Source organism: Euphorbia lathyris, chromosome 5, assembly GCF_963576675.1.
Source record: "Euphorbia lathyris chromosome 5, ddEupLath1.1, whole genome shotgun sequence".
In the NCBI taxonomy this organism is placed as follows: Eukaryota; Viridiplantae; Streptophyta; class Magnoliopsida; order Malpighiales; family Euphorbiaceae; genus Euphorbia; species Euphorbia lathyris.
Genome location: NC_088914.1, coordinates 81,328,060 through 81,348,066, shown reverse-complemented (window position 1 = coordinate 81,348,066; position 20,007 = coordinate 81,328,060).

The window sequence follows — 20,007 nt, the reverse complement described above, 5'->3', positions numbered from 1 at the left end:
ATTTAATTTTAATGTTTCTGACTACCATCACTTTTAGCCATACATTATCGAAAATTTGAAAAAATTGGTTTGACTGTCATATCGATCCTTTCAAATATCAATTGGATGTAAGATATTTAATATGTTACTAACACCGTAACAAAAAAAAAAACTGTTAAAATGCTAATAACTAAATTTGTCACCACATATAAATTAATCAAAAAAGAATTCGTTAAAATGTCTAAAATGTTTACTGTGTTATAGTTACAAATTTTGATTGTACAAAATTGTCTCATTTTATTGTACAAAACTAGTTTTAGACCCGTGCGATGCACGAATTCATCTTAATATATAAATATTAACAAAAATATAATTTAATAATTACAATTAATGATATAAAGGTGCTATATAAATTAAATATTATTATTTTATTTTCACATTTAATTTAAATAATCTTTTTATAGATAAATATAATAATATAATTAAAATTAATATATTATATATTATATTATATTTTTTATCAGTAAAAAATAATGAAGTGACACCTCAGCTCCATCGTTACTATTTTATATTATATATAGATATGCAGAGAATTAGAGAGATTTTAGGGATTAATTTAAATTATGTAGAACTTTTAGATATAGATATGCAGAGAATTAGAGAGATTTTAGGGATTAATTTAAATTCTGTATAACTCTTAGATATAGTACGAATAAAATTATCTTTTTATAAATAAATATAATAATATAATTAAAGTTAATGTATTATATATTATATTATATTTTTTATCAGTAAAAAAGGAGGAAGTGACACCTCAGCTCCATCGTTACAGTTTTATATTATATATAGATATATAGATATGCAGAGAATTAGAGAGATTTCAGAATTTAGACTCTATAGAACTTTTAGATATAGATATGCAGAGAATTAGAGAGATTTTAGAGATTAATTTAAATTCCGTAGAACTCTTAGATATAGTATATAAATTAAATATTATTATTTTATTTTCACATTTAATTTAAATAATCTTTTTATAGATAAATATAATAATATAATTAAAATTAATATATTATATATTATATTATATTATATTTTTTATCAGCAAAAAATAATGAAGTGACATCTCAGTTCGAGCGTTACTGTTTTATATTATATATAAAGATTAGAATCAGGCAAAATAGAAATGTATGGCAGTTATTGTTGTTTGATTTCGTTGTTAAATGTTAATGTTGTTATTGTTAAGAAGTGGTAACACTTAATTTTTGGCTTAATGTATACATCATTCACCACTGAATTTATTAAAAAAAAAAATAATTGATTGGTTTCCATGACTTTTAAAATGTTTTCATAGCCTTTTAAACTTGCTTCAAATGAAGTCAATTAATCAATCGGTGGTAAAAAAGTAATGTACACAAGAAAAGTGTGTTACATGTGCATTGGAAAAACTTCTTTTTTTAATGTGTTTTAATCTATTATGTGAATTAAGTAATAAGAGCATCTCCAAGAGACTCTTAGCGAGCTCTCTAAAAATAATATAAATAATTGACTCTTAGTGATTTAAGAGTGACTAAGATATATCATCTCCAACAATGCTCCTTATATTCACTCCTTATTTATTATTTTATTATTAAGATTATTCTTTATTGTTACATTACCAATAGTGTGAGGAGAGAGACACATCAATAATAAATTATTAATAAAAAATAAAGTTAGGAGACACTAAGAGGTGGAGAGAGGCTCTCTATTAATAGAGATGATGGAGAGGCTCTTACTGATTTGAGGAGCCACTAAGAGACTGTTGGGGATGAATTTTCATTCTCCCTCCTCAAATTTTAACTTAAGAGCCAACTTAAGAGGCTGTTAGAGATGCTCTAATATTTTAAGGCTCGAGGCTCATGCAACACACTTTATACATTTAGTTTAATTTTTTTTGTAATCAAATGATTAATTGACGACCTTTTAAACAAGTTGATGTGACTATCATGATAATTTAAGCAAATTGAATGAGCTATCGAGATAGTTTGAAACTTGAGTAACAGTCAAACTTGGACAAATGCTATATTACTTTAACTTGTGCATCCTTCTCCTTATTCTTCTCTTCTAAATATCCAGATTTTTTCAGCTTTCCACCATCGTCACTACCGTTCAACGTTTTTGATCTTGTTTTTTTAACGAGGTTTACTCTTAAAGGAGGAAGAATGTGTCTTTTTTATTACACTTTGTGGTCTCTTTTCTTTCCTTTGTGGATATTGTACTGGCTGTAGTCTGTATGAGTGAGAGGTTTTATTCCTCTTAATTTCTATGTTGTATCTGTACTTTTTATTCTAATGGAATGATAATATGACATTTTTACCAAAAAAAAATACATATTTTTAATTCTTACCAAATATTTTTGTAATAATATGCAAAAAATACTTCTAAATAGTCAAAAGCAATTTACCCTTTTAACATTTAACATTTGCAACCAAAAGCAATGATATCTCTGATCTTTGGTAAATTTAATCAATTTTAAACATCATTATGAAACACATATTTTGTTTTTCATTATACACCAACTGCATATCAGCGAGTTTAAAGAAAAAGAATTTACATTTTTATGATTTAATAATTGAATTATATATTAATATTTTTTAATTCAATAAAATATTTGAATTTTTTTTGTCATATTCGTACAAAATACAGTATAATCTTTTAAACCTTTTCATCTATTCATCCAGAGCCGGTCCATAGGGCATGCATGAATTCATCTATCTGTAATCTGATACTAATGAATGATAACATAACTTACAGGTACGTTCTAGATGACAAGAATCATGACTAAAAAAAGACAGTTTGCTGAATTATTTAACATATTGATTAACTTATGATATTGATTAGAAAGAGGGTTCAATGAATTATTTATCTGAGAAATTATTCTTAACTATTATTTTATAATTAAAAAAGAAATTTAGCTACTATAAATGTAACCAAACAGCCACTTTAGTATGCTGAGAGATGTCGTACGCCGCATATTCTGGTATGCGAATCTGTGATGCTCCAATTTTTTAAGAGCTCAGCTGGCAATGGCATATGTTTCTGTGTAAATGAGCCTCGTGTGAGCATATTCTTTTTTTCTTTTTAATTTTTTTAACGGTCCCTATGAATCTATCATATGAGAAAATAAAATTTACATTTGGATATCCAATTAAATGTTATGTCGATGTCGGTCAGAAAATTGAATTTCAAAACTGATAAAATCAAATATGTATAAAGTAATTATGAGAATGGTGTCATCATCATGGATTCATTTCATCTATGTAGTGTAGGCTTCTAAATGATTACGGTATTGATCTTGGCTTATAATATATTTTGTTATATATGATTTATATTGTTCGGTTCGTTTGCTATTTTTTAAGTGACTTTTTTAATTCAAGTTTGCTTCTGGGATTAATCGGATCTATATGGTTCTCTCAAAATAGTTATTCAATTTCAATTTTTTTCAATAAAATCATTCAATTTTAAGTTTGTCTCAATTAGATCACTTCATCGATTACGGTAATTAAAAGGTATCAGAATGATGATATATTGGTGACACATCAGCATGAATCAACTCAGATAGCTGGCCAAAACGATACATGTGCCACTTGGTTGTCACGTATCGGTTATTTTTATGAAAAAAACACACAATTTAATTTTTTTTTCATACAAATAACTAACATGTGGCTGTCACGTGCTGTTTCGGTTAGAGATATGAGTTAGCTTATACTGACATGTCAACCATGACATCATTATGATGTCTTTTAACTATTAAAATCACATGATCGGATTTTAAACATACGCTCATAATTCCTAGAAAGCGTCGTAACTTATGAAAATGGGAGACAAACACAAAAGCGTATAGATATGTTGACCAATGAAGTATTGTCATGCGGAGATCTACATAGTAGTAGGTACCCTTCACTCATTTCTATAAATAATTATTTCCAAAGAAGCACAAGGAACACAATCATTCTTACTTCACTCTGCTTTATAAGTCATCCTTATTTCACTTTCAGTAACATCACTGATTTAAATATCAGAGAAGGGACGTCATATGCCAGCCCCTCTTTGACAGTTTATTGATTCATTCTAAATCAATCAGACTCAGCCTATCAAGTCTACTTCACATATTGAGAAAGATTAACTATATTTCTTACGGTTTGAACTGAAATGTTAAACACTGCTCAAAAAAAGATAAAACAAATAGCCCTGAATTTGTAATAAAAGCTCAACGTATAGAAAGAGTTATGTGAATTTAATTCATAGATCTAAATATACTAATCCAATTAATTGGTTTGAAGTTTCAAATATTTATAAATGATCTCACTTAGTTTAAAGTTTTTAGAATATACAAAAAAAAAAAATGAAACTGAAGAATTAATTAATCTCAATCATTTACAAACTATATGAATTAATGTTTGATTTGAGATTATGTAGTAATTACTGCAACATCCGAGGCTGTCATTGGCTAATTAACTTTTACTTATTTATCTTTAAAAATTGGATCCTGATAAATATATATAAATATATTTGTTACAACGAATATGAATTGTGATGATCATATATGATTTAATTAGCATAGGCTTAAAGCACTTTTTGGTCCTTGACCTATCCAAAATTTGTGCATTTGGCCCCTGATCTATTATTTGGTCATATTTGGCCCCTGACCTATCAAATTAGATAAAATCCAACTCATATTGAATGGAAAATTAACAGCAATCACCAATACAAAAACGACACATGACACATAAATAAAATTAATCTATTTTACACAGTAAAAAAATGTGAAAATTAATTTTATTTATGTGTCATGTGTCGTTTTTGTATTGGTGATTGCTGTTAATTTTCTAACAAAGTTAATTTTCCATTCAATATGGGTTAAATTTTATCTAATTTGATAGGTCATGGACCAAATATGATCAAATAATATGTCAGGGGTCAAATGCATAAATTTTGGATAGGTCAATGGCCAAAAAGTGCTTTAAGCCATTAACATATTCCTTTGAATATCGCCACTGATTCTTTAGTACTTGCTCCTTTGTCATTACTTCCACGGACATTTTAACTTTTTCTTTTGGCAAACAATCACTTTTACTGTTTGAAGGATCGATCACTGATTAATTATTTTTCTATATTAGATTTTGTTATAGATTCACTTATTGTTTAATTTTTCTGTTGAGTTTGGCCAACACGAATCTTTGAAGATTTGGTCTGTTGATATTAACATTTTCACTTTCGTATACAAATAAAAAAATAACTTTCTGAACTAGGGGAGAAAAAGTAAAAAATAAAAAATAAAAAGAAATTACAGAAATCGATTTCCAGTAAGTTCTTTCAAGCTGCAAATCGAGTTTGGAAGAACCTGCTAGAAATAGATTTTGGTAGTAGGGGAGAAGACTGACTTGGCGATTCTATTGCTGAAAATCGCGAAATGGGAGAGAAAATCGAGCTTGGAAGAACATACTGTAAATTGATTTCTGTAATTTCTTTTTACTTTTTACTCTTTATCTATCATAGCCAATAAATTCTTATTTTTATTTGTCCATATCAATAGGCCGAATCGCTCTAATGATGCGTGTCATCCAAACTTGACGAAAAAATTAAGTTTCCGTTTGTTTCCATTTTCCGGAGCTGCTTTTTACCTTTCAATACTAAACAGGAGATAAAAAATATTTGGTAAAATTCTGAAATAACTGCTTTTTGCAGAAAAACAACAACTAATGTCTACCGTCTATCAGCAACAGCAAACAACAAACACTAAACAGGATCAGTCGAAACAAACGGATCCTAAATAAGAACCGAAATTATAATAAAATCAATAATCAATAGCTCAATATGAATTAAAATAATTGATAAAAAAGTTTGATCCTTAAAATATATGATTTCTTTGTTTGTTTTATTTGTACCTTTTATGAGTTTTTATTGCTTTTTGTAGTCTTATTACTACTCTTTGTAGTTTGTTTTCTTCCCTTTGTGGATGTAGCCTATATGGATAGGAGGTTTTATTCCTATTTATTCTCGTGATGTATTTGTATTGTTAAATTAATGAAATGATATGGTAAAAAAAAACGACCTATGCATACATTTTCACGCTGTGAAGTGACCATATATTGTTTTTACATAGAGTAATGATTGCTATTTAATTAGTGTAACCTCTTCTCACTACTTATATTTTGATAGTATTTTATTTATTTTCAACATTTATTAAGAATTCAATACATTTTCCAATCAAATTAACTCTCATATAGTTGAATTGGTTTAGGGAAAAAAAAAATTCTAAAACCAGCAGTTAAGAAATTATATTTCTTTATCAGATTTTAAAGTTTTCTTTGGTATAAGTTTATTCTTTATTTGTTTTTTATTAAATAAATTTTTTATTGATTTATTAGGATAGATTTGATAAAAAAAATTTATTATTTCTTTCTTTATGGGTTATTATGGGTATACCTCGTTATATAAATGTTATTATATTTTCTTTCATAGAAAATTTTTTTTTGTCTATTATCATATAGTCTGACTCATTAAACGATCATAAAATCATTCCTAAAACAAATATTATAAAATTGATTTGAGTTGAATTTATTTTTCATTATTGTGTTAAAAATAGTTTCAGACATTGTAAATTTAAATATACAAATTTAATTCTTAATTATAATTTTTTAATTACTTAAAATAATAATTTATTTTTCTCTACTAAACAAAGTCTCATCGATTTTACTCTCATTCATTTTGAAGTTATTTAAAGTTTAATATATAAAATAAATTTGAATTTAAATTATTAGGAAAATTGAATATACAGCGCAATGCTCAAACAAATTACCACTTAGCTGTTCTGACATACTTATCCTCACATGATTTCAGTAATGAAATTGAAGGTACAACTTCTTTTTTTTTTTCTTTTTCCCATTAAAAGATGGAAAAATGAACAAGGCTAATATTCCATCCAAGTTCAACTCAACATTTAACTCTATATTGTATTGAACATTTCCTGGAAATCATCCAGGTTCTTTATTTCTTTGAGTGAATTTTATTTTTATTTTAAGACAAAAAAAAATCTATTAATTTCAAAAAGGCCTAATGCATACCCAACCCCCTAAAGTTGTCCGTTTTATTCATTTAACCCCCCACCTTACGGGACAACCCTTTAACCCCATAAACTCCAAAAAACCGCTACTTTTAACCCCATATCGTCCGACGTGGCATTGACCTAGTCAACGTTTGTGTCTCAAACACAGGAGGCACGTGGGAGGATTTTGTTCTTGCCTCCAACGGTAAAAAAAAAATGCATACCCAGCCCCCTAAAGTTGTCCATTTTGTTCATTTAACCCCCTCACCTCACTGGACAACCCTTTAACCCCCTAAACTCCAAAAAAAAACTCATAGTTCCAACTCAAGTACGGGCATTGGAGATAAAGAAGATTTAATTGGTGTCTTTCTAATTTTTAATTGGTGCTTTTTTTGGTCTCAATCCACATTGGAATTGTAAAAAATGTTTTAACTTTGTATGAATTATGACCACAGTGTATATAGATACAGTGGAAGGCAATATAAATGAAGAGTTAAAATCTGATTTGACATGAAGTATAGAATACGGTGGAAGAGAAGTGATGACTAAATGATATTTATAACAAATTTTCAATATTAAGGACTTTCCCATATGGGGTTAAAAGTAGCGTTTTTTTGGAGTTTAGGGGGTTAAAGGGTTGCCCAGTAAGGTGATGGGGTTAAATGAACAAAACGGACAACTTTAGGGGGCTGGGTAATGAGGGATACACACGTGTCACGCGCGTGACACACACGGACAACATTATATCTCGGCAGTCTAAAATATGGGGTTAAAAGTAGCGTTTTTTTGGAGTTTAAGGGGGTTAAAGGGTTGTCCCGTAAGGTGAGGGGCTTAAATGAACAAAACGGACAACTTTAGAAGGCTGGGTATACATTAGGCCTTTTAAAAAAGAAAAAAGGATCGGGTTTGACTCAATTATTGAGTTTCGAGAGATATCTTCGCAGAATGAAACAAAATGTCTATCAGTATTACGATCGACAACGTAAATTTAAGCAAATCAAAGTCTATTTTCCATAATTTAACTTATTCAGTAAGTATATTTTCCATTAAAGTCCATCATTTCTTTCAGTATTACAATTCACTTAAATTTATTATTTCGATAGTTCGTTAATGGAAAATGAGCTCATGTTGGTTGTTATGGATGAGGATTTAGAATAGATTACATAGTTTATTTCTATTTTGAATCCGGGTAAATTACGAAATCGGATAAAATTTGAAATCCATTTACATATTTAAACTTATTACATAATATATCACGTATCTAAATTATTTCATTTAAGAATTATCATAATACACTTTATATATATATAACAACTTTCTTCCTCTCTTTCCCTACGAACTCGAAGTAATTGTTTTCTTTGCGCACTCGAAGTGTTTTCTTCTCTACCCTTATTCTCTTCCATTTCAATGGCTAAAAGCAAAAAGAAGGTACAAAATCATTATATTTATGCAATTTCAATTAGTTTTAGGGTTCTCTGTTCTCGTTTTCCTGTTTTTGCGATTTTAGTTTAGGGTTTAGGGCATCGTTGTGTTTTTTCGTTAGTTTATAACTATATTTTGTGAAATGGAACTTAGAAATAATTCAAAATGATAGTGAAGAGTTCATTTTGCCCAGAAAACTACTTCGTAGATATGAGTTGTCTTCACGGTTTTCGCCAATTGCGAAGCAAAATTGTCGCGATTGAGGCAAAACCACGAAGAAAGCTCATATGTGTGAAGTATTATTTCCCTTCGCGGTTGAGTTAACTGTGAAGCTATGAATAACTATGACTCCGCAGTCTTCTTGTTTCGCAGTTTTGTCAACTGCGAAGGAAAATACACATTATTTACTTCGCAGTTGTCATCAACCGCGAAGTAACCAAGTAAACCGCGAACTATTTTATTTCATTATTTGCCTAAAACGAGCTACATTTTGTTGAAAGTTAATTCATCTAAGGGGGCGTTTGGTTTAAACTTCGGAATCGGAATTGGAATCGGAATTGGAATGTTACGGAATCAGAATCGGAATGACGATTTATTTATTTTGTTTGGTTTAATCCGGAATCGGAATCCGATTACTTTTAAGAATGTTTGGTTCAAATTTCGGAATTGAAATCAAAATCAAAATCAAAATTGAAAACAATCAAACTTTCTAATTTAATAAATAAATAAAATATGAAAACTATTAATAATAAATTAACTGAAAAAATTAATTATAAAAATATTTATAAATTAAATTAATATATATCATATTATGTAGAAATTATTTGAAGAACCAATATATTATATTATATTATATATCATATACTATATTATAGTATATAGTATTATAACCTGTATTATATGTACATGGTAGTTTTTTTTTACATTATATTACATATGTACATGTAATTATATGCATAGGGTAATTATATATTATATTACATATGTGTTATATGTATAGGGTAGTTATTTTTTCTAGGTAGTTATAAAACGTGGTTTTTTTTTCTTTTTTTTTTATTATTAAATTTATAAGGAATGGGAATCAAATTTGATTGAAGAGAAAAGAATAGGGAATGGTTGATTTCCATAGTGGGGGTGAATGTGATTCCATTCCAATATTAAAATTATAAAACCAAACATTAACAAAGGTAATCAACCATTCTCATTCTCATTCCCTAGTGAAAAATCCATTAACCAAACACAAAGTAAGAAGGATTCAAAAAAGAGGAAGAGAGTATCAGTTGATGAGAGTGTGAAAGACATCAATTTCAAGAATCCTTATAGCTTGAAGATAAAGGCACCAATTACAGTGAGAGGTGATTAGGATTTGATGAATAAAATGAAGACCAAGTTAACTAAAGAGCAAATGGAGATATTTAGGAAGACTTGTTTTGGGCATTTGGTGGATATGGAGGTGTGTACGCTATCAATTCATCTATGTCATGGGGTCATTATAAGAAAGATTGCTCCACCAAATCCAAAACATGGAGAGATGTTGTTTAACGTCAAAGGAGCTGAACTCAAATTCGGCGATTTTGAGTTCGGACTTATCACCAGATTGAGATTTGATGATCCGACACCAATTGTGAAGCGATTGAGTAAGTTAAAGAAGTCAAACAAATAAGAAATCTGCACGTTGAAGGTAGTCTCGGGTATTAACACACAAACCAATATACGATACATTCGAAAGCACAAAGTGGAGCCTTGAAGAAGATGGTAATGCGCTCTTCATGGCTATGTTGTATGTTATACACAGATTCTTATTCACCACCGAACCTCATCATTCAGTTGATTCTAATATCATCGATCTCACTGATTTTCTAAAGCTATTTGATGAGTTTCCATGTGGTGTGTTTGCTTTGGAGGAGACGTATAAAACAATACAAACGTGTTTGTCATGATCCTGAAAGTCAAAGTTGTTATGTTAATATGTTTATATAACATCCAAGCTTCAAAACAATACCATATCTGAAATGTATACCAGCCGATTATTGTCTCTCATAAAACCATTGTTGGAGAGTAGCTCTAATGTATTCTACCAACATTATGATATGTAAACGTCTTCCTATCACCATACCCGTGTTACATGATTAATTCTGCTATGTTTGTAGTCATCATGTTATACTTATGAGTATGAAAGTATGCACGTGACAATTTCTGGATACTAGCTTGCTCTAGATATTCTGCTGTGGAGCCATGTAGTTCCCGAAGTCAAGAAAATGTCTCGTTAAAATCACAAACTCTATAAGCTTTAGCAGCTCGCCAGTACATATCTATCTTTCTAATTTTCTGGAATTTAGTTTTCACATTCATTCTCAGATGTTGACAACAACATCCATCTATCACATTTGGAAACACTAAATTCACGACATAATCAATTCTCTTATGCCTATCCGAGATTATGGAAAAATCCGCATACATCCCCCAATACATTCTTTAAGTTTGGTCATAAACCAAGTTCATACCTCATTGCTCTCGTTTGGTCCAACTCCCAAAACAATAGAATAAATCTATTTATTACCATCTTTGTCAACTGCAATGTACAATTGGTCGTCATATTTACCTTTTAAAAACGATCTGTCAACACAAAAAACATGTCGAATATGTTCTTTACACGCTCTAAGTGAAGGGCTCATCGCCAGAAAGTACTTAGATTGATCATCATCGTCAATTTGAATATGTGTCACTGTACCTGGACTGCATTTTTTCAAGGTCTCGTAGTAGTCTGGTAACAACATAAATGACTTTTCCAGTGAACCCTCCACATCTTCTAACACCCAATATCTTGCTCTCCAAGCTTATATGTAAGACATGATGATTTTATACCTTTTCTCAAAATCTTTCATAATGTTCTTTGATCTATACATTCTATCCTCAAGATCAAACTTATTTGCAAGTAGTATGCTAACAACTCATTTCTCTGCTTGCCTGTGATGTTGTAACAGAAAAACCCTATTGGATGGTCAGAATGCTAGGGATTGAAGGATAGGCAGAACATAAAATTACACGTAAAACAAAAACTCATAAAGGTTAAATCAATTTTCACCCAATATAGGGATAATTTATACATAATCTAACAATAATATAGCATTTAATTGTTTCGTTCTCCGTAAATTGCCAAAAAAATTAATTTACAATTGGTTCTTTTTTTTTTTTTGGTAGACTACAATTGGTTCTTCTTATTGAGTCAAGAATTGATTATATTTTATATATTAAATTTATAAAATAAATGGAATGTGAGAGTTATCCAGAACCTCTAAAATACTGGAGCTCCTCTTACATTTTTGTAATCAATACCAGACTAGAATCCTCGTAGGAATGTATGAAGTAATTTATGCAATATAAACCTATGGAATAGATTGTTGGGACTAAACTTAACTCTATTAGAGCTCAATTAAGGTGTAGATCAATGTTTTAAATTGCACAAATGTGTTTATATTATTAAATAACCAAAAAAATTTCTATACTCCATATGATTTAAATCTATAACCTCTTTTTAGTCATTGATATATTCTAAACCACGAATTTCACCACCACATAAGAGAGGAGAAAATAAATATTGTAATAATGAGGATAAAATCATATCCATACTTTTATATGTGTGGATGATATGAAAAAGACTATCCTACCCTTATAATGTGATTTGGAACTCAAATTTCTTTATTAAAGAATTGGGCTTTTATTGAAAAAAGACTTTCAAATATTATGGGTTTACCACTCAACCCTATCCGAATGGTAGTCTAACACTTTCATTGATAGTCTCACACTTTCATTGATTACCTTGGCAGCAAGCAATTATGAACTAATGTCCAACCTATGCCGAGCGACTCACATTCTCTTTTTTCTAGGTTAAATACATCATTTATCATTAAATTTAGGGAAAATTATAAAATTGGGTAAAATGGGAGACCCATTTATATATTTAGACAATTTTTCCAATCCATTACCTATTTAGACTATATTTTATAACTTTCTTAAAATACCCCAATCTTTCATTTTCCCCTTCCCCTTCATCTTCCAAATCCACGATTTCTCTTCCCCTACCAGACCCGTTAACGATCCAATCTCGGTTTTGCCAGTATCGGCTCGATACCCATTTCGCTCCTATACGCAGCAGGTTGCACATCAGTATCAGCAAAAACAGCAGATAATTTTTCAGGCGGGATTAGTGGATCCGAAACAGAGAAAATGAACAATACCAGGAACAACATACTTCCTTGGAGTCTAATCCGTAAGGCTCGAACTTGTAGAAAGCTTCTAGTTTGAAAATGAAAGAAAGTAGAAAGCGGAGCAGTTGCAGTAATGCTTTCACCATTGTTATGATCTGAATGTTACATCTCACTTCGCATATTGTGCAATATGCGAAGCATATTGCGAATTTGTGAAGTAAAATCATATCACATATTGTGCAATATGCGAAGCATATTGTGAATTTGCGAAGTAAAATCATTTTGCTAATTAGCATATTGCGAATTTGCGAAGTAAAATCGATTTTGCTAATTAGCATATTGCGAATTTGCGAAGTAAAAGTCATATATGCGAAGTCAGACGGAATGGAAAATGAAAAAGACTAAAAAATTTCTAAGTGTCATATATACATGAAGGGTATTTTTGGAAAGTTACAAAATATAGTCTAAATAGGTAATGGATTGAAAAAATGGTCTAAATATGTAAATGTGTCTCCCATTTTATCCAATTTTATAATTTTCCCTTAAATTTATACTACTAACCACTCAATATTCGTAGTAATACATTATTAACGTGGAATCCATTTCATTTTATTAAATTATACATTCCAATGAATTATATTATAACCATTCAATAATATAAGACCTATTAATTAATTTAATAATATATTATATAAATTTTTAATATAAAAAATAAAAAATAAAAAAATAAAAATACAGTAATTGGGACCAAACTATTTTTATAACAATTAAGAGGTTATTATTAAATAGAGTTTAATAATAAATGTTATTACCAAATTGGGACCGAATTTTTTATAACAAAATAGAAGTTATTCTTATATAAAGTATTTCTATATAGAGATTTTACTGTATTAAACTCAAAGATTACCAAGACAGCTGTCTTTTGAGGCCTTCATACCATTTAGTCTGTACCAAACGATATGAAGGTTGAGGAGAGTTATTATACTCTCCTCAATAGTATCATTCTCTAAATGGAGGTTATTGAACTTTTCATTAACTCCCATTAGAGATGCTCTTAAGTCACTTTATCGATTTGAGTGATTAAAAATGATTGAAATAATGACATAAATACAGTGGCGGAACCACGACCCCGAATGACCCGGGGCTCAAACATATCAATAAAAAAATTTCAAAACGCTAAAAAAAATTGAAATTAATTGTACGGTTGACGATAAATTTTTAAAATCCAGCCCGTTAGGGCTGGGCAAAAAAATGTTAGCCTCCAACGCATTAAAACTTTAAAAATGTTATCATTTTTTTAGAAACTAGCATTGAACTAATTGAATATTAAATATGTTTATTTTTTTTAATGGGAAAGACATATTAAAAATGAATTAAAAAGTGTTACGAAAATACAAATAAAGAGTCCATTTAAAAATAAAAACTTTTTAAAAGAAAATGAGGTTGAAGGGAATCAAACATAAGATCTCTCAAATAAAAGCAAGCATCTTCAACCATCTCATCTACCTTTAAGCATTGATATAATACTACATAGAGTCAATATAATTCTATCCAAAATACTACGAGACACCATTACTAAAAAAAAAATTCTCAATTCTCGGGCGGCCGGCCGGGGCTGGAGCCCCCCAACCCCCCTGGTTCCGCCCCTGCATAGATAACACGTTAACATGATTCAACTCAGGCCTTTGACCGAAACTAAATGTGGCAGACACGTGTCGATTATTTTTAGGAAAAAACTAAATTTTGTTTTTTTTTCATATAAAAATAATCGACGCGTGATAACCTATAGATATCGTATACGTGAATGTCATGTGTTGTTTCAGTTAGAGATCTGAATTGGTTCATATTGACGTATCACCTATATAACCATTCCAGTATTTCGTAATCACTGAAATCGCTATAATAATTTAATTGAAATAAAAATTTTAAATTAAATAATATATTAAGATAAATTGAAATTAAGTGATATTTTAAGACAACCAAACCAATAATGCCTATCATCACTAGCTTATCTCTCGCGAAAAATAATGAAAATACACAATAATACGAGGAAAGATACGTAGTTGTAATATTTGTTGAAAAATGCTTTAAAAATGAAAATTGGAAATAGACAGAAGAACAGATAAGGGACAAGTCAGATGTTGGATTAGGTTAGGACACTGACTATCTGACATAGACGACGACGGTGCGCTGCATCTTCATAACATGGCCACTCATCACACCTCTACACCTACACGTGTCTCTATCTTTTCAGCGTTATCCTCTTATTTCTTTTCTTTTCTGTCTTCGCATTATTTCATGTTTTTTTATATATTTATTTCTGTTTCATTTGTATTAATAAAAGGGAAAAATTCAAATAAAACCTCTGTGATTTCACTAATTTTCAGATAAATGACTGTGGTTTACTTTTTGTCAAAACGAGAACTCAGGTTTCGTACTTTTAATAATGCTATTAAAACTATCTTTAACGATCTGAAAATGAAAATTTTCAAGAATTAAAGTTGTTCAATGTCATATTTTCTATAGAACTACATTTTCGATTTTAGAAAATCATCTTTTTTGGAACTTTCTCTCTCTAAACATTAATTTTCTCTCTCTTTACCAAACATCATCTAAATAATCTCGAAATAAAAAAAGTTGAAGAATTAAAGTTGCTTAAAATATTATTAGTTCTTAAAATATGTCATTTTTGAAGTTGTTAATGACGATTTTAATAGTATCAATCGAAAAAGTCCTTATTTTACTAAAGTTGAAAACCTCAGTCATCGTTTTGACAAAAAGTAAACCACAGTCCTTTATCTGAAAATTAGTGAAACCATAGGGGTTTTATTTGAACTTTACCCTTAATAAAATTACGCAAAAATATTTTTAATTTAATGATAGTAGTGGACGAATCTAGAAATTGCAATTTCCTCAGGTTTTCTCTTCATTTTAACACTGGCTGAAAGAGCAAATTCAGCCTTTAAAAATTAATTTACAAGATTAATTTATTGAAAAATAACTTTAACTATTACTGCAATTCACAAAATTTCAGTTAAATTAATCTTATTATTATTATATATTAATATATAAATTACAGTTTGCATAAAAAAAAGTTTGATGAGTAAATAGTGACATGTACCGGTTTCTTTTCTTAGCTTTTATGAAGAATGAATCACGATCTAATATTACCAGTCATGAATTACCCACACCAAGATTCATCAAGAGATGAAAACGACGAGTTTTTGAAATAAGAGCGCACAACTAAGAGAGACATAAAGTCAGAAGGGGATAACTGATAAGTAATGAGATTAGGGTTTTAGATGGATCGATTCATTACTGATGTAGATTGAAGTCGATTGAGAGTTTTAATCGTAAACTCACAAAGAGTACAACTTCTCTAGCTAAACTAGAAGGTTGAATAAACCCAACAAGGATAAGTTTGGTGCTCCAATGGAGGCTTTTAATTTCAATTTCATCAAAGTTAAGTATCATTACAAATTAAGGAGCTTATATACTCCAACAAAAGAAAGAGGGAAAAGACTAGAAATCCTTGGGTAGGGTTTTTAGCAAAACATGTGAAAGAGGGTAGGATAAGGAAGGGGAAGAAATAATGACAATCTAGTAATTTGTGGGTGATGGCAAAACAGTAATTTAAGCAAGAGCAGAAATGGTCCCCAATGGTGAGAACTTGGAGGAAAAGTATTCTCCAGCTGAGCACGCCCCGCGCCTCCAGAGTCACGCCCCGCGTGTTTGAGCTCCTGACCTTGGTGACGCTCCTTGAAGGGTCTCACGCGTGGCGTCTTCGGGACTACGCCCCGCGTAGTTGACTCCCTGGACTTTCTTCGTTTCGGAGGCTAGGTTACGCTCCGTGTACAAGGAGACACATCCCGCGTAAGAGAGCTTATCGTCTTTCCTCCAGAAACAGGGTCGTCCACGCCCCGTGCGCTAACAGGCACGCCCCGCGTGTTCGGTTGGCTGCCTTTGCTCTTGCCTTCCCCCAATCGATCTCCCCGTGTCCCGTTTCTTATCTCCGGATTCATGTTCAAGGACGAGATGCCCTCATCATTCTCCCCTTCTTTGAAAGAGTCGGACCCCGTCTCGGGCACCTTTATCGGCAATGACCCATCCGACTTCCACAAGCTTAAATCCTGCACATTGAAAGAAGAATACATCTTCCCAAGCCAATTGGGAAGGGTTAGTTGGTAGGCATTGGCACTAATTTTCTTGGAAACTCGGTACGGGCCATACTTCCTCGGTCTTAATTTGCTACTAATGGCATGCGTGAGCCGCTCTTTGTCCAAATACACCATCACCTCATCCCCAACCTCAAATTGCACATCTCTTCGGTGTTCATCAACCTTGGCCTTGATCTTACTATTCTTCTCTTCGATGCTATGCCGAACTTTTTGGTGCATCTGATGATAGTCATTTGCCAAATTATGTGCCGCTATACGCTTCTTCTCTCCCTTTGGGACCTCTCCCAAATCAAGTGAATGGTTGGGTGCCTTGGTGTACATGACATCGAAAGGTGTCTTTCCGGTGGTGGAACTCACGGCGGAGTTGTAAGCAAATTCAGCTTGGGCGATCACATAGTCCCACATCTTGGGCTTGTCCCGACATTTGCTTCTTAATAGATTTCCCAAGGTCCGATTTACCGCTTCAGTCTGCCCATCCGTTTGGGGGTGAGCTGTGGTACTAAACTTTAGGGTGGTTCCCAAAATAGTCCACAATGTTCGCCAAAAGTGGCTAACGAACTTCGTGTCCCGATCCGACACTATGCTCTTTAGAACCCCATGTAGTCTAACCACCTCACGGAAGAAAAGCTTAGCAATGGCGATGGCATCATTAGTTTTCCGACACGGGAGGAAATGGGCCATTTTCGAGAACCTATCCACCACTACGAAAATAGAATCCATGCCACGTTGGGTCCGTGGTAGCCCCAACACAAAGTCCATAGATAGATCCTCCCAAATGGTGTTCGGAATCGGTAGGTGCATACGTAACCCGGCATTAGTAGTATGCCCCTTGGATGCTTGGCAATTCTCACATCGCTCCACGATGTACGCAACATCTCTCCTCATCCTAGGCCAAAAGTACCAGGAGCTAACCGCTTCAAAGGTCTTATCCCTACCAAAGTGACCTCCTAACACTCCTCCATGTACTTCTCGGATCACTCTCTCTCGGATGGACGTATCCGGAAGACACAACTGACTCCCCCTCATGAGGAAACCGTCAATCAACTGATACTCACTCCCTTCGGTGCCACTTCTACACTTCTCCCATTCACTCCCAAAGTCAGGGTCATCATGGTACTCCCCTTTGATGTGCTCAAAATGAACTAACTCAAGGGCTACTGTTTTGAGGAGGGCGATCCTTCGGCTTAAGGCGTCCGCCACTTTGTTTTGTTGACCCGCTTTGTGAAGAAGTTTATAAGGGAACTTGTCCACAAAAGCGTACCATCTAGCATGCATGGAGCTCCCGAGTTGCTTTTGACTTCCCAAGTATTTGAGGGCTTGGTGGTCGGTTGTTAGACGAGGTGCCGCAGCCTAATCTCCCGGGCGGACCGGGGGGTGGACACCTCATGGCAACGTAAGCGGTGATTGGCGCCGAAAGCAACCAATCGTGGAATCAAGCTGCTCGACAGGACCGGAGCTCGGAGTATGGAAGAGTCGCCACCCACGAATGGGAAAATGAACACCGATCCCTTGCGGGAGACCGGTGAGGGTTCGGGAAACTTAGGTACGAGCCGAGAAGGCTAGCTCCTTTCCAGAGAAAGGCTACTAGGCACCCTGACATCGCCCGGTTATGAACCACCGGCCTCCTACTCAGCGTGTTAGGCGATAACGGACTAATCGCATATTTCTTTAAGTTTAAAATTCATTTGAAACCTTTTCTTTCTCGTTTTGAAAACCGTTTTGAGCATATATTATTGAAAGCCACTTTGGTAAAAAATCACCCATTTACATTGATGCTGAGTATAAAAGAGAGAGGGGGAGAAGGAAGAATTGATTTATTTACAGTGTGTCTTATGCCTCGATTCGTATGTTAACTCTACACTAAACTCACTCCCCGAAAACGAGTTTATTTACATGGTTCGTACCTTAATCGCCGTTGGAACGATTTAGGTACGTTTCAAAACCCCGTTAATTTACATGGCATCTACTCGAATCGCCGTTGGAACGACTCGAGCGTTGGAAGACGTGGAATAAAGAATTTTAACCCAAAAACGTGGTTAGGCATACAAGTCAATTTATTTACAAATCATTTAAGGAAACGATTCAAAACTTTATTATTTACAATAAAAACGATTTTAATTACAAGGTTCACCTAATCCGTCGTTGGAACAGATTAAGGTTTCAACACGTGATATTTTGAAAATAGTTTAAAAAGGTCAAGAAAAACGTTATTTACACTTTAAGAATATCTAGAAAACTTAAGTTTAAATAAACAAATTAAAGTCTCTTTTTGTGATTTTATTTTCCCTTTTTTCACTCAATTAATCCTTACTTGAATATAATTACAGCAACTAACAAATTAAATTCAACTTCACCCAACCAAACATGTTTAAAGAATATATACCTATAGGAAATCCAAATGGAGAATGAATATACATATTTATACATATATGTAAGAATAGTAAAAATTGTAATAATATATATATAGATTAAATGTAGGATAGGGAAAGTAGTAATACATATAATACCTTTTTATCATAGTTACAACTATGTAAAAATAAGGGAGACTATAAAAACTAAAAATAACATCTAATTTCCAAAATAGTTTTACCCTATGATAGCTAATATAATTCAAATGCCAAAGAAAACTATATATATACATATATACTACTTTATAACATTAAATCCAAACGAATTAGATTTCAACATGAAATAAATAAATATATAGTACATAATAAATAGTTATAGGATTAAAAAATAATTTTTATAAACATATTACACAATAATATACATATATATACAAGTAGAAATGTCAAAAAGTGGGGAAAGGAGGGTAAAAATGGTGATTTTCGGTTTCCAGCAGATTACCGACGGAAAATCCGTCGCCAATCTGCTGTTAGTGACAGAAAAGGTAGAATTACAGCAGCACTCCAAAACTTTCCAGATTCGTTCAAAAGCTTTAAATTAAATCTAATTCGATCGTTTGGGATCTCCGAACTACCAAAAATGGATCATCGTCTATGACGGAGTTTCCTAAAACGACGTTTTTATTTTAAAACGTTATTCGGAAATATCTTTTCCAAACTTATAATTACAACGTTTTTAATACCCGAACTACCTTGTAATCGGATCACGGTTCGTATTGGGATATTAAAAC